The 15,062-nt window shown below is 45.9% G+C and overlaps 1 long non-coding RNA gene across 2 annotated transcripts; it reads right to left on the reverse strand.

The window, feature by feature from the left end:
* Positions 1–1,284: 1,284 nt before the first annotated feature.
* On the reverse strand, positions 1,285–6,336 carry LOC128086021 (uncharacterized). Of its 2 annotated transcripts, none has more exons than XR_008209212.1 (4): positions 6,302–6,336; positions 3,466–3,538; positions 3,160–3,325; positions 1,285–2,541 (listed from the first exon to the last, which is right to left on the reverse strand). It is a non-coding gene; the product is annotated as an uncharacterized LOC128086021 (long non-coding RNA). The 2 variants fall into 2 exon arrangements; XR_008209211.1 differs by lacking the exon at positions 6,302–6,336 and adding an exon at positions 6,166–6,203.
* Positions 6,337–15,062: the final 8,726 nt, after the last annotated feature.

The raw sequence follows: 15,062 nt of genomic DNA on the forward strand, positions 1-15,062 counted from the left end.
GTGAAAAGACCTCCAAGGTCATTGTACTGTTGAACTAGTACTGCCATGTCTCTCACTAAGCCATGTCCCTAAGTATCACATCCACTTAACTTTTATATACCTCTAAGTACGGTGACTCAACTGCTTCCTTGGGTAGGCTGTTCCAATGTTTCACAACTCTCTCAGTGAAGATATTTTTCCTAATTATGGAAGGAACATTCAGAGTTAATTGAAGTACTGAAGTCACTATTTGCCAGTGTTTGACAATTGCAAGAAAAAAAAATATTGTTCTTCTTTAAAAGATCCCAGGTTGTAGAGAATAAAGAAATGCATGCTTTCCTCCAGCTTCCTTCTCCTTTCATCCATCCCTTGCTGCAAAGACTTGCTTTTCTTCTGATAAAAACAGCATGTATTTCATCAATAACTCACACATCACGTCAACCAGAACACATTAATTCTGACCAGTGAAAACTAGGATTTTTTAATTTTTTTTTTTTAAACCCTCATTCAAATATCAGTGTGATACAAACAGCTTTGTTAGCCAACAACGCTGTGGCTTTTCCATCAGCACAAGGAACAAACATGGCCAAGACATACTGACTCATGAGAAGTTCAAGCTGAAAGAGTGGGGAACTTCTGCTACTGCTATTGACAACAACCCATGGGGAGGGCAAATACACATATATACTTCTGTATATAGAGACACATCTATGTATGTGTATGCATACAAAGAGTAAAAGAAAATGAGTGAGTCGGGTTTATAAGATGACTCTCTCCTTCACAGAAATATCTGAAGAGTAAAACCATGATGGGTGGGATTAACATGACAGCTGTCTGTGTACCACAAGAAACCACAGTAGTTTCTGTCCTAGAAAGAATCTTTATATTCTGTCTCTCAGAATAGCCCCCCCTCAGGGGGCTATTGTCACCAGGACAGAAAGGAATTGTTTCGGTTTTCTTTCACCTATAATTTTAAATGTAGAATAATGACGGATATTCAAGTTACTTTCCCACACCCAGGTCAGCATTAATCCATGCATCTCCAGTGCATTATCTCTACGTAAACTAACACACAAAATATATGAACCCAGGACAGAGAAGAACTAGCAAGCCTGTGAATGGTCATTTGAAAAAAAAAAAAAAAAAAGTCTGTGGACTCTGACTCATGAAACTGATGACTGCAATTGTGATGACATTGGATGCCTCAGCAGATTTGGAAGGTGGGAACATCAGAAGATGTTGCAATTGCTAATGATTGAGTCTATGAGGAGTCTTTTTTTTTTTTTTTTTTTAATCCTTCATGGCACAGAAAACAAGAATGGCTGTCACTAGCATGGAGACTAGCAGGGAGAGTTAGAGAAATAAAAAGGAAGACTAGAGCAAGACAAGAAGCAATACTGCTTTTACAATCATTTTTAAGTAATTCTTGCAAATAGATTAAAATAGTTTTCATCACTTGTAAAACGCACACAAAGCAATCTCTGGAGTCAGCATTTCTCCTAATGCCCACTTGCAGATAGAAAACATGGATGGTGTCTCATTCTAACTGGAACACAAGTCATTTTTCAGCTGGTAAGTCATTAAGTGCATCTTTTTATTTTGCTTTCCGCTCAGGTTCTAGACCACGGTGACCTTTGATCTCAAACACAGAGCAGGTTGCTAAGAAACTCATCACCTCATTTCAAGGGTTTGGAGATTAGTTTTGAGTTTTGTCCTTCACCATACTGGTAGCAGAAAACAATTTCATCAGAAAGTCTGCTTGAGAACTTGTTTCCTGGAACCTTCTATTAACAAAAGCCATAAAGCTTGTTAGAGGATTGTAAACTCACTGAACATTTAGGAAGGACCCAGGTAAGTAATGTAGTACATCTTCCTGGCCCATACAAGACCAATTATATTCAAGATCTCTCAACAATTTTAATTCACGTTCTTGAAGTGTTTCAGCACGCCACAAGTCCCACAACAATGTGCAAGGCACAAAACTAGGGCAGATGATACCTGCTACCACTATTTTGCCATAGAAGAAAAAAAAACTATGGGTCTTACATTATTTACTCTCTATTTCTTCTTAGATATTTTTCACTTTCTTGCCTTGGGCTTGATGCTTTACAAGCAGTTGGTTATTTGAAGAGTTTACAGTATTGTTAGGAAATAAACTTAGCTACTGCAGGAGGAGAAATCAGGTCTAGATCATAGCAGTGAAAGAGGCAGAAAATGTTGTCAAGTGTCCCAAGGAACATGTATACACTATGGAATTATCTGTGAATGAAGAAGGAAAAGGAACAATTATAGAAAGGGAAAGAAGTACTGAATAAAAAGATTTTGGTGATATGATACAGTAGTTGCCCAGATGCACGTGGCAAAAGCAAATGAGAGATGCAAGAATTTTTCCCAACCTGTACGAGACATTCAGTGCCCTGTGCATGGCAGGAATGCCCATTTTCAGTTTTTAAATCCCACATTGTGAACCCTCAGGAGTCAGCTGCATGACAAGTGTCAGTAGCAATGGCAGCAGAAGTCTTTGTGCTCCCAGGAAAGGAGTCTTCCTTCATACTGAGTCTTCTGTGAGTGACAAAGGACAATATAACAGCTGATGTCTTTACAAAATGGCTAAGAAAAACTATGATATCTGGCACAAAAGAATGAAAATGAAGGTTCTAGAAATACGCGAAGGACAAAACCTGCAACAGATTGCTGTAACTAAAAAGTAATCATATAGGAATTAATATTTACTTTCATTTCTTACTGAGACTGATACAGTGCCCTGTGCTGCTGGAAGTATACTGGGAAATTGTTGTTTAGTCTTGTTTATAGGTTTTTTGTTTGTTTGTTAAACAACAACCTTTCTTGCGTAACTCCCAACTTAAATCACTTCAGCAGGTCCCCATTGGAAGCTTATGGCAAGCTGGGCCTAACCTGCCTGGAGGGAACTGCAATTGAAGAAAAAGTCACTTAAAAGAGAATATGCTGCTACAGACCAAGTAGACAAACAAACAGACCTGAGGAAACAGATTGTTAACTGGCAGAAGGACCTGAGCATCTCCATTTATTACCCCCTGTAGGAGCAGTGGAAGGCTCCGCAGCAGGTACATCCATACTCCTCAGCTGCTAGGAAAGCAGACAGATGTTTTTAAGAAAAGTTCCATACTGCAGAAAATGAAAACTCTAAGTTTTACTCACCATAAATGTGATGTGGTGTCAACATTTATAAATTTCAGTGTTACCCATGGTCATGCAGGTGTTCCTTCTAATTTGTTGCTGAAATTTATAGACTAAAGCAGATCTTGAATGCAAAGTTCTCCCTCTATGTAATCCAACTAAAGCAAGTGAAACCAGTCCTAGAAAGCTGGGCATCAAAACAAATTAATACCTTTTAAGGTATTAATTAAAGTAAGACAGTAAAGGTATTGACAAGCTTGTCTGTCCACCCAAACTGCAACTTCTTGTTTTGCTGGGCAATGTTTACTAATTATTCACCACCACTACCTTTGACACACAGGCAACCACATTGCTCCCGAAAGCGTTGGTCAGAAATTGCTGGGGTCTTCTCTGAAGTGAACTGCAGATATAAGAAGTCATTGTCTGAGAGTGAGGCAATACAAGATGAACTAGCAGCAAGACCCATATCAACAGAGTTCCCTGGGTACTGTAGCACCAGATGGTGACAGGTGTCCTACCCTATGGAGCAGAGATGATACCAAGAGAAAGACCTCGGTTTTGATGCTGAAATTCCACAGCCTGCCCAAAGAGGTGGGTACAACACCAGTCCTGTACTGCAGCCACATCCCAAGCAGTGTGAGGAGACCTCTCCAGCAATGAGCCTCAGAGCAGCCCCCTGGCACTGGTGTTCCTCAGAGCCGCCAAATCTGCTGCTGGTGGTCGCGAACTGCCACCACTACTGCCAGTGCAGGGAAGAGAGTGAGGCTTACTCTCAGTTTGCTGGGAGAAGACAGTCTGACACTGGGACCACAGGGTTAAGCAGCATACAGATGAAAGCAAGTTCCAACCATTCTTTTCTCATTCCAGGAATACCTGGGAACTCTCCTAGTCGCTGACCTAGAGATCACTTATTCTGCATTGCTCTTTTATTGAGCATTAGTGCCCTAATTAAATTGATTCACAGTCTTCTTTCTGTTCTGTTTCTGCATTATCCCAGCTGGTGGTGGCAAATGGGATAGAGAATGGATTTTAATGCCCCTTCAAAGGTCTGGCAGGAGACAGTCTTTCTGTTCTAACCTATCCCTAAGGAGCTTTCCATTTTCCAGTTGCATTGTCACCACTGGCATATCAAACCCCGATGATTTTTAGGGCCAGGTTCCCTTTACAGAACTGCCTGTGTCATCATCTCACCAGCTGACAGTCACGGAGACAGGCGAGGACAATTAAGGAAAGGAAAATGGCCTTTTCCCCCTCAACCCTTCCAGCACCCACAGCATTCTGCAGCTTTTATCAACACAAGGCACAAACATTGATCTGTAATTGTTTGATGTAGGTTCTCCGGTACTCTCCCCTCCACCATCATCTTCAAAAACATTCTTGCAATATTGCTGTGCAGTTTTGAAAGGAAATCCTGGATGATTTTAAATTTAAAATGTAGCAAATATACTACACTGAAGTACTAACTGAAGACCAAAGCCTAAGGCCACTTAGAATCACAGCAAAATCAGTAACACTCATTCCAACTACAGCAAAAAGGAAGGAAACAATTAAACAAAGCAGAATAGAATAAAGCAGAGACTGCAAAGAGGACTTCTACTGCAAAGTTTAAGACCTCTGCAGAGCACATTTTGTGTTGGGTCCTAGGCACTGTGCTCAGGGGAGTTCACATGCTGTTTTGGTCTGTCTACAAGTAGCAGCTCCTGACTCCCTGCAGTCAACAGTTCTGTCTATTTCAGGGCTTGGTGCTAACAGACTTTGTGAAGGAGCAACGAGAAAGGGAGCAAGAACAAAGGCTATCACCTCCTAAATCTACTGTGATCCACACATACGTTGTGGTGGGAGTTACTGCAGTAACAACACAAATGCTGTAAATTCTAACAAGTGTCCTCTAACCCAGCTCTCCACTCCACCTCCTCCTTACCCAGGCAGTATTTAGCAATGATGTGATAATAGCAAATCACAGAGGATCTACACAAAGATTTTTCCATCAGCAATGAAAGTTTCTATACCTACTGATAATTCAGCTTCATAGGAGACCATCCTTCTCTTCCCACAGGGCGCTTCACTAAAGCAGTAAAATCCAGGGGATGAGGGTGTGGACAATCAAGCTGACATTTAATAAAATCAGGAGTGCCAACATTGCTCAGGAGAGCTCAGTGCCAACAGGATACATACTAGCAGTAAGATTCGCTGTGCTCATGGAGTGCAGTGAGCAGCAGGTAGGTCCAACTGCTGTCTGGTCTCTGGACTAATAAGTTTGGCTGCATGATTATATGCAAGAAAAAGCTTTAAGATTCTGGTCACAAGCAGGAACAACATCAGCTGTAGAAAGAGCAGCAACAAACAGCATAGATCAGGATAACGCCTTGTCTATCACAGCCATAGTAGAGTACTTGTTACCAAAAGAACATGAAATAGCAATTTAATTCTACCATAGCATAGTCCTAGGGCAATGACTTCATGTGCTACTACAATCAATTTGAATTAAAACAAGCAAAGAACATAAATTATGAGAGATAGTCTATGCTGCAGTCTCTCTGTTTTCAGGAACCATCCTTTCCCACCCAATTACTTGACCTCACAGGAAAAGACCTTTCACATTGCTCACTATAACACCTGGACAGACCAACACAACTAGCAAGACACTACAACAGAGGTGTGATGATAGAAGGACTAACTAGGGCAATAGAAAGGTGCCATAAAGGAAGAAGATTGCTCACCCATACCAGAAGATCCTAGATTCACCCGCAAAAGCTTCATCAAGGAGAGATCTCCAGAAAAAGATCCTTCCCCAGTCACAGTCAGCCCTTAAACAGGGTCTAAGAGAGGTGCAGCCAGGCTCTACCCCTTTGGGTCACACATCTGAATTGCTTTCACCTGTGCTCCCAGGACTGACCAGGTCTTTTCCCCAGGTGCTCAATCAATGGTTCAGGCCATAACTCAGCAGTTACCATACACTCATTAAACAAGAGGCAGACTGCCTTTTCTGCTAAGTACCAAGAAGGACAGTAAATAACAAGTGCTTACCTCTGAGCTAGTTTATATTCAGATCAGATCACCTCTGTATAATCAATGAATATAAAGATGTTATAATTATGAAATAAACCAGAGGGTTTAGCTAAGCAAGTTGTAATAACAAAAAGATAATAGATGGAGTGCTTACCTGTGTCCTAGGCTCACTGCAAAACTCCAGAGAAGGGATCTCCAAAAGAGATCATTTCCCAGTGGTAGCCAGCTCTAAATGGGTCTAGGAGAGGTGCAGCCAGGCTTCACCCCTTCCAGCAGCACAGGTGAATTGCCTTCACCTCTGCTCCTGAGGCTGACTCTTGGCTCATCTTGGGTGATCAATCAGAGGTCCAGGCTGCAATTCAGCAGTTCCCATACACTCTCTCTCCCAGCAAGGGAATGTGGTTACAAGATCACAATGCCTGAGCATTAATCTAGCCCTCCCCTTTCTTGGGGGACATGCAAAGGCGGAACAGTTCCACCCTTTAGCCAGCAGTAAGCAAAATGCTCTGAAGCTACTTGTCCTGGGTCAGCCTTGCCTTAGCCACAGGCTCTGAAAAATGCTGTAGTTCTCTCCTCCATTTCAGGGATGAGATCTCTGCCAGGATTTTTTTTGGAAGTCTGTGTGGTTTCTACAGTTGTTGGATCTTGACGTAAATAGGTCTGCATTTATTGTCAGCCTTGTGATGCTTTCAGCCCTCTCCTTGAATGCAAGGCTTTCATTGCCTTTCCAAAGAGCTGACCTGCTAAGCAAGGAAATTGCTGTGAAGGCTTCCATAATGGCTTTTATTCCCTGGAAAATCAGTCTTGTAAGGGAAATGTAACAGAAGCTTTCTAGCAGCTTAGTTGCAGTAACTGCACGCAGGTGAAGGCACTGTAACTGTGTGGTGCCTCACACTCAGCCCATGGCAGCCCTGCTGCTCAGGATGGATTTGGTAAGGGCAGGCTGACAGGGCAGCATCAAACCCAGACCACAGCACAGGTGGTAACAGCAGAGGCCGAGGCAGGGAACAAATTCCATGCCTATAAAGTGCTAATGAACCACAGCTTGCTTTTGCAAAGAAAGTCTGGGATGTTGGCAAGTTACATCAACCCTCATAAGATTCATTTAATGTGTATGCTACATCAGAGGCACTTACTACGAAGTAATTTGCTAAGTTTTTCTTTTGTTGTTGTGATTTCCTTTTCTAACAGTTTTTCTTCATTGGAATACTTTGATATTAATGTTAGTTATTACAAGACATCCTTCTCATGCAAAAAACTGTTAATATAGCTAGATACGCAAGGTGAGAAGGTTACAGTGCTGCTAAGTGAAGCAGTTTAAAACAGCGAATGAAGTCAATGCCACCACAGTGCCTGTGCTCACTTGGCAGCTGGGCAGGGAGCTGTCATGGGCTCTGCTCTGCACATGGAGGCAATCCCCTCCCAACCTGCCTAAGGGTGAGACCCAAATATAGAATACTGAAAAAAAAAAAAAAAAAAAACCCACAAAAAAAAAACCAACAACCATGAAAAACTAAATGGGATTGTGTCATCTGAATGAGCCTAATTAGCTAATAAAGGTCAGTCTCATTAGAAGCTCTTCAGGGAAGAAGCTGCTGAAAGAAATTCAACAGCAAAAGACCATTAGCAAGCTGTCCTCCCTCACCTGTGCCAGGAGCACTCTGCAAGAAGCCAAGTGTCTTGAACAAGCATTGAAGGAAAGTGTTGACACACAGGTGTTCTGCAACAATGAGAATATGCTTATCAATCAGAAGATCATTCAGTGACATGTTGGAGCTCTTGCTTTCTCTCTGCACAGGCAATGATGGATGCCATGGGTCTATAAAGCGAGCCTGCCTCTGAACTATATCCCCTCTGCTCAGCAGCTCCCAGAATACCACCTTCCTCTTCGCAGTTGGCAGCCAGGCCTTCTTCTGCCTCTTACTCCATCTCCTTCCATACCAGCACACTGCCTGAGGGACTCAGCTATGAGTTGCTAAAGGCTGTTGTCTACACATGCATCTGCATCCTACCACTAGGTAACTCTGTTTTTATGTTCATTCACTCCCGCGTAGACTGCTCATGATTTATACCTTTTCTTTACTTCCCTGTTCAGGAAAACTAACTACAGAACTCATAATATGTCACAGTACAGAAGTGCCCATCTAAAGGTGTGGGTTCCAGGGTCTTTCACTTGCACTGAGGACAGAGGTAAAATGGAACAGCTTACTCCCACAAAGCTATTATCCTCCTGCAACCTGATCTGCTTCAGCAGAAAGGTGTGGGAGAAGAGAGGACTGTTCCAAGAGGTCTAGACATAACAGATGTGCAGCTCTACCCAAAGAAAGGGAAGTATCATTTCTTTAACTTCCTAACTGCTGATCCTGCAGAGCTCAGTGAGCCCCAGGGATGCCGAGATGTGCTGTTTCTCTTCAGGATGCTTTCCCTGTGGGCTGGTGGCGGCTGCAGCATCATTCCCTCCTCCTAGGCTCTTCTGCAGGGAAGAAAAGAGACTGGGAAACCTGCGAGCATCCTTCAGATACTGTTGCCTGTGACAGGAGGCACATGGGGGGTGTCTTCCTTCCCCTACTGTGGAAGGAAGAAGTACAGTTTAAAGCTGTTTGTTCTTGACCGGCTGCAGAGCAACAGTGCCACAGCACAGGTGAACTGCTGCCTGGGGGCTTACAAAGGTCACTCTCAGGAAAACTCGGAGGCTTTTGTTTGCTTACTTGATTTCAGAAACAGAGCGGAAGGGGCTCCAAGGCCCTGAAAGAGCCGTTTCGCTCCCAGGTGCCCATGGTGGCCGTTTTTCCACCTCAATTTTACTCAGAGACGTTTGCCGGCCGGCAGCCGGAGCAGCAATGAGCGGGCAGCGGCTCCCCCCAGCGGGCACCAGCAGCAGAAAGGCACCGAAACCCGGAGAAGGAGAGCTGGTGGGCTGAGAGAGCCACAGCGGGCAGCCGCAGGGCAAAGCAGTTCCCAGCTGAGCGTGGTGCTTTACACAGGTGTCTGCAGCACTGCCCTGGTTCCTGTGATACAGCAGAGTGCCGTTACTGCTATTATTTGATAGCGTTACTCTACAACAGCTGTGAGAGCATGGGGGAAGCTCACTTGGGGTTGTGCAGGCTGCTGCGCAAACTTAGAATTGCTGTCTCCCCCCTCCAAAGCACACATCCGGAGCTTCAGGATAGCACCTAGCAGAACACAACTGTGCCTCATGGCTTCCCAGAGATGGAGGTGGGAGCCCTCCATGACTATTTCTTCTCAGTCCTTAGTGCACAGGGGCCTTGGCAAGCGCTGCTGCTCCTACTGTCACTGCAGCCACCTCCTCCATCTCCCTTGTGCTGAGGAGATGCTGGAAGTGTAAAGCTTGCTAATTGCAATCAAGCAGACACTTGCTCTCTATATCATAACCTTGCCAAGTGCTGGCTTTATGAATTACATGTGGGGCTAACAGCCCTTGTAGCCTAGCTTCAGATGCTGAGAGATCTGAGGGTTAGAGAAGTGGGAGGCACTGGCTCAGCAGTCTGCCTGCTGGCCGGTGCTCACCCACCTTCATTCTAAAGGTAGGAATGGAGTCTGCTTTTGTTGGTATCATAGAATCATTTGAGTCGGAAGGGACTCATGAAGGCCATCTAGCCCAACTCCCCTATAATGAACAGGGACACCTACAGTGAGATTAGGGTGCTGATCAGGGTGCTCAGAGCCGCTCCAGCCTGACCTTGAGTGTCTCCAACGATGGGGCACCCACTGCCTCTCTGGGCAAATCTCTAAAATATGCCAATCTCTGTTTGGTTCTAATAGAAATGAGAGAGCTGCACATAAAACAGAGAAGGGTAAGGCCCAGCAGCAGTAGATGCAGTGTTGTCCCTGACACTGCTTGTTGCTAGGATGACTAGAGTGTGCTACACACAGCCCTGTGACCAAATCCTGCATCTTGGCTTTACTCTACTTGCCCTGGAGGGTTTGTGGTGATGAACTATTTCTCAATCAAGGCTGCAAGAGCAACTTTTTCCCTGCATATCAGGCAGCTTATTCTTTTTCAGGTTCCCCAGCTGGGTCCAGCTGAGTACTTCAGCCCTGAAGTCTGCTATAGGAAAAGAGCAGAAAGGAGTTGCTAACAATAGAGAAGGACATCCAGGAGGAAGACCAGGCTACTTCTCAGAACATGGGTTGGAGAGCAGGCCTCTAGAGGATGCAGCTCCTCTCAGTGGCCTGTTTCATTACCCAGTGTCCCATGGGATTGCCAACTCTGCTCCCACCGTCAGAGCTCCACACTGCTCTGTGCTGCTTCCTCCTTGCTTCTGCTGAGCTGCCCACTGACTGAGGAGAGAGTGTCCTGATGGCAGCAAGAGCTTTGTTTTCTAAGTCCTACAAGCAAACCAATCCTCATGCACCAACAGTACGCATTTCACTCCGAGAAGGTTCCCGTGCTGTTTTCATGCCTGCATAGCTACACTGAAAGCATCAAAAATCAGTAAGCAGATTTCTTTTAGCCGATGAACAAATGGTGCTTAAAGGTTAAACTGAACCCACTGCCATCTTCCACTCATCCAAACAACTAAAAGCTCCATCCCAGGAAACCGTAGGGCACACAGGGGCCTGTTCTGCATCAGCTGCTGCTTGAAGTTTAGCAGCCACATCCATTAGCCCATAACAGTGAATGTAACAAGCAGGAGCTGTGCAGCTCTTATCACTTGACAACCGATGCCACCTGCTGAGAGGGAGCTCCACTGTCTGCAGCCTTGATTCAGCACAGCAGGAGCAAAATGGACTTTGACAAGCAAACTATGCAGCTAAAACACTTTACAACTGTAAAAAGATGGGAGGGGAAGCAGAAGGAATGAGCAGAGCTGCCACTTAAGAGAGTTGCTCCAAAAGTAAAGCCTCCTATTTTAGGATGTTGGCCCATGACATCAGAGGTGGATATTGGTGGTATGGCAGAATAGGTTGAACCATTTCACCAATTTTCTTTACAAGTTGTTGCTATGAGACAGACAGCAGCAGAGGGGCAGTCTGACAGAAAGGCATCTGACATGAAAGTGCAGATGAAACCAAACGTGTCGTTGAATTCCTCCACGAGGAAAAATAGCACCCAGTGACATCTTCTGCTGCCCTGTGTCTGAAAGGTGTGAAGGCAGAGGAGAGCACTGCACACACACCATTACTGGCAGACTCCTGCCCGGCTACCAGCACACCCTGCACTTCCCATGGCAGCTGTATCCCGCTGATGGCACTTACAGCTGAGAAACACTCAGCTGCCCCTCAGAGCCGCAGTTCCAAAACCAGAGAAGCCAGCCCCAGTTCCCTAAAGAAACATCTCGCAACTTTTATGCATGGCATACCACGGGGGAGTACGGATTTGAAAAAGTGAATGTATACAGAGCAGGTCTCAAAACTGTTCACAGGGAAAGCGGAGCCCATTCGCCTCACCGGGAACCCGAGGCGGAGGCGTGAATCGGATTGCGCAAAATCAGTCTGAAATAATTGGAAACAACGGGAAAAAAAATCCCTTCTGTCCGTCGGCAGAGAGCGGCGGGGCCGCCAGAGGGAGCCCTGACCGCGCCGCCTGCTACCGTGTGATTTCGGTCCGTTTGGAGCAGAGAAGGTGCCTGCAGCCCTTGCCGATGTGCAGCAGTGCCACCTGGAGGTGAGACCTGGCTACGGCATGGCCGCCCCTGCGGTTGGAAGAAGCCTCCAAGGTCAGTCGCGCCCACCCTGTGCCGTGGGCAGCCCTGACCCCACTAGCTCAGCTGCCCGGGGCCCCATCCCGACTGCCCTTGAGCACCTCCAGGGACGGGGCACCCCCAGCTCTCTGCGCAGCTGTGCCACTGCCTCACCACCATCTGAGTGAGGAACTTCTTCCTAACATCTAACCTGCATCTCCCCTCTACTGGTTTAATGCCGTTCTCAGCCTTCCTGGTTGTAAGGAGGCACCTATGGGTAAACTGCTTCGCATATCCTGTAATTCTGCACTATCTAGAAACTCAGGTGTTTCGTATGCAGGATGAACAGAACAAGGTCAAGATCCATACATTAGCTACTGGCTCTGGAATTTGGGGCCATCCACCTACAAACAGCTTTTTTGATGCAGCCACTTCTGAGCGATGCTCATATGGCTACAAGCAGAGCAGGGAGCCCTGCAGAAATTCATCTATCCGTGCCATCTTTTGGAGCTGAGAGCAGGAGTAGTCTGTGTTAGAGCACAATTCCTATTTAAAACTGTCTCACAACTGTGAGACAGTCACCTTATTTTTGTCCAACTATGGGACTTATAGAGAAACCTGGTCTGAATTCTGGTGGTCCAGTGGAGCTGGGCTAGAAGAAGTCCTAACTGAGCTGCCACAGGAACAGAGAGCACATGGCACCCTGTGTGCTGGTCTGGAGTGCCTGCTGCCACCTTTCCAACCAAGGACAAGCACTTAGAGGAGAGCATCATCTAGCAACATCTTTAGCACCTCCTAAACCTTACAATTCACAGAAATGGCTGGGAAAATGTCAAGCATTTCTCTCTTCATCCTCCCAGTGCAGACAAACGTGCTGAAGATGACGTTGGGATTGTCACAGTTCCTATCCGCCTCCCCCTCCATCTCTATGGAAGCTGTGTTTTCAGCCATGCCTGAGCCTCCCACCGCCCCTGCATGAGGCTACCTCCTGGCTGCTGCAATCTGCTCTGCTTCTCCCAGCTCCTGTCTGCCACTGAATGCACATAGTGTCGTCATCTGACAGCCATGTGAGCTGCCAAAAATCCTATCCAGCGTGAGCCAGCACATCTTCAGTCCAGAGCAAATCTTTCTGTTAGCTTCAGGATCAGAAACCTCCCTACTGCTGAAAGTCCTCTCCAGCTCAAGAGGCTTTCATCCTGCTGGAGCAGCTCCCAGCCATGAGCAGACCCTCCCCAGAACCAGAGCAGTGAATGAAGGAATTCTGCAGAGGGAGACTTGTGGTGTCTTCCAAAGCTGCTCAGATCGGGCAGCTTCCAAAGGCTCTGAGTACCTCCAAAGAAGTTGCAGCACTGACAGGAGAAGTGACGAGGCCCAACTTATTATCTGAGGCTGAAAGGAGCAAGAGAAACCCAAAGTCAAGCTCCCGACTGTCTCAGCAATATCTTACTGCTGCTTCTGCCGTATTCAAAACACAGAGAAAAGCTGCTACGCACATTTTTATCATTGTCTTTTGGTAGCGAAGTATCTGACACTGCAAGAAGAAATTTCTCTAAGGAGACCAGACAGTCCTGAAGAACATTTTGGAAATAGCTGTCAGGCCTCATAAATACAAAGTGAGTTACAAAGTACATTAGAGTATCCCTGTGTCAGCTAATACCATACCTAAGGATTTCTGTCTTTATCACAGACATCAGATACAAAAAAGATCTTATTGGGCTTGGTCTGCCCTTGGGAAACATAGAAGAATTAGCCTCTGTAGAACGTGTGCAAGTGCTTTGTTTCACCCAGAGAGACTCGCAATTAATTCCATCTGCAAGAGCACAGAGGAGTGAGCAGTGTGCCACCCACCCCAATGCACCCCAGCTGGGAGGAAATCCCACAAATGGGGGAGAATCGCCACAGCCTGGCAGCTGCCTGCACCCCACGACAGCATCTCTGGCTGGTAGAAAGAGTCTGTGCTCTCTCCTTTTACACCACTGCTGCAAGAGTCTGTGCCCTTCTTTCCTGCAGCTCCCCTTTAGGTACTGAAAGGCTGAATTCTGTGAATGCTGTTACCTGAGGGCTCCCAGCACACTGAATCATCCAGGAACTACTTGTAGGTCTTTTTCCCTTGACAGCTGTGCATGCCCCAGACCTGCCTTTTCCTCACCCTCTTTACCTTCAGTGGGATTTCTGATTTCTCCTTCAAGACCAGTGCTGGATTTAGCAATCTTCCCTTGGAGTCTCTCCTTCAGGCTTCCCTCCTGGACATGTGGTGTGCAGGGTCATGGGTCTGTGTCTTTCCCCATCATAGGAGCTCAGGTGTAGGGGAACCAAAGTGAAGGAACCAAATAGTCACCAAAACAGGAATGGATAAAAGTAACCTGGAGGGCTGTTGCTAGGATAGATTTCTGAGTCAATACGTGAAGAGCTCTAACAAGAAAAGCTGGGATAAAACAGATCCAGCTGGTAACCTGGTGTGTTTTCCAGGGAGATGCAATTCCAAATCCTCTTGGACAAAGGAGGTGATTCAGCAGCCTTGCAGCACCCTGCACAAACTCTGTACACCAGGCTGGATTGCAAAAGGGAGGTAATAGCAGCATTTTCTCCTGTATGCACCTTTTTTCACCTCCCAGGCTGTCTTCTAGCTGGGAGCCCAGTCAGAGGACTGTGAAGCAGCCATCAAGTGTGCAGACAAGACGGACTCACTGCCTCCAAGCATCTGATGATCCTACAAAAAGGCCCTGAGGCAAGCTTCTGCCCCAAAAGTCTTTCAGAAAAATAAGCTCTAATGTGATAAAGGAAGGAATGAATGATTAAAGGATAGGAAATAAAAGGTGGAAACAAGCTGCAAAATTTCACAATGGAGGAAGGTCACCATGGCAGTCTGGGAAGGATGAGTGCCGGAGGCTTTGATGCTCAGTGAGTGGACTTGGTAAGTTACCTGGAAAATGAGTGGGTAGTGGAAGTGAGAAACCTTATGGTGGCACGAGGGTATGCTGAGTAAAACCACAAGGGATATCTGTGGAGAGCTGAGGAACAACCATATGCTACCCAGTGACAAGGTGAGAAAAGAGTAGATAACCTGCAACCCAGAAACTCAAAATAATGGACATGGGAAAAGCAGCGCTGACCTCATTACGTCAAGATGGGCTCTTGAGCTGGCTCTTAGGAATAAGGTCAGCTCAGCTTATGTTTGGTAGCAGAAAATGAAGTGTCAGGAACACTTTGGGAAGGAATAGGGAACAGAATGGAGAATGTCAGGATAAGCTCTACAGCACTCTCTTGGCA

This window comes from Tympanuchus pallidicinctus, unplaced genomic scaffold (genome assembly GCF_026119805.1).
Source record: "Tympanuchus pallidicinctus isolate F22 unplaced genomic scaffold, pur_lepc_1.0 scaffold3, whole genome shotgun sequence".
Taxonomy (NCBI): domain Eukaryota; kingdom Metazoa; phylum Chordata; class Aves; order Galliformes; family Phasianidae; genus Tympanuchus; species Tympanuchus pallidicinctus.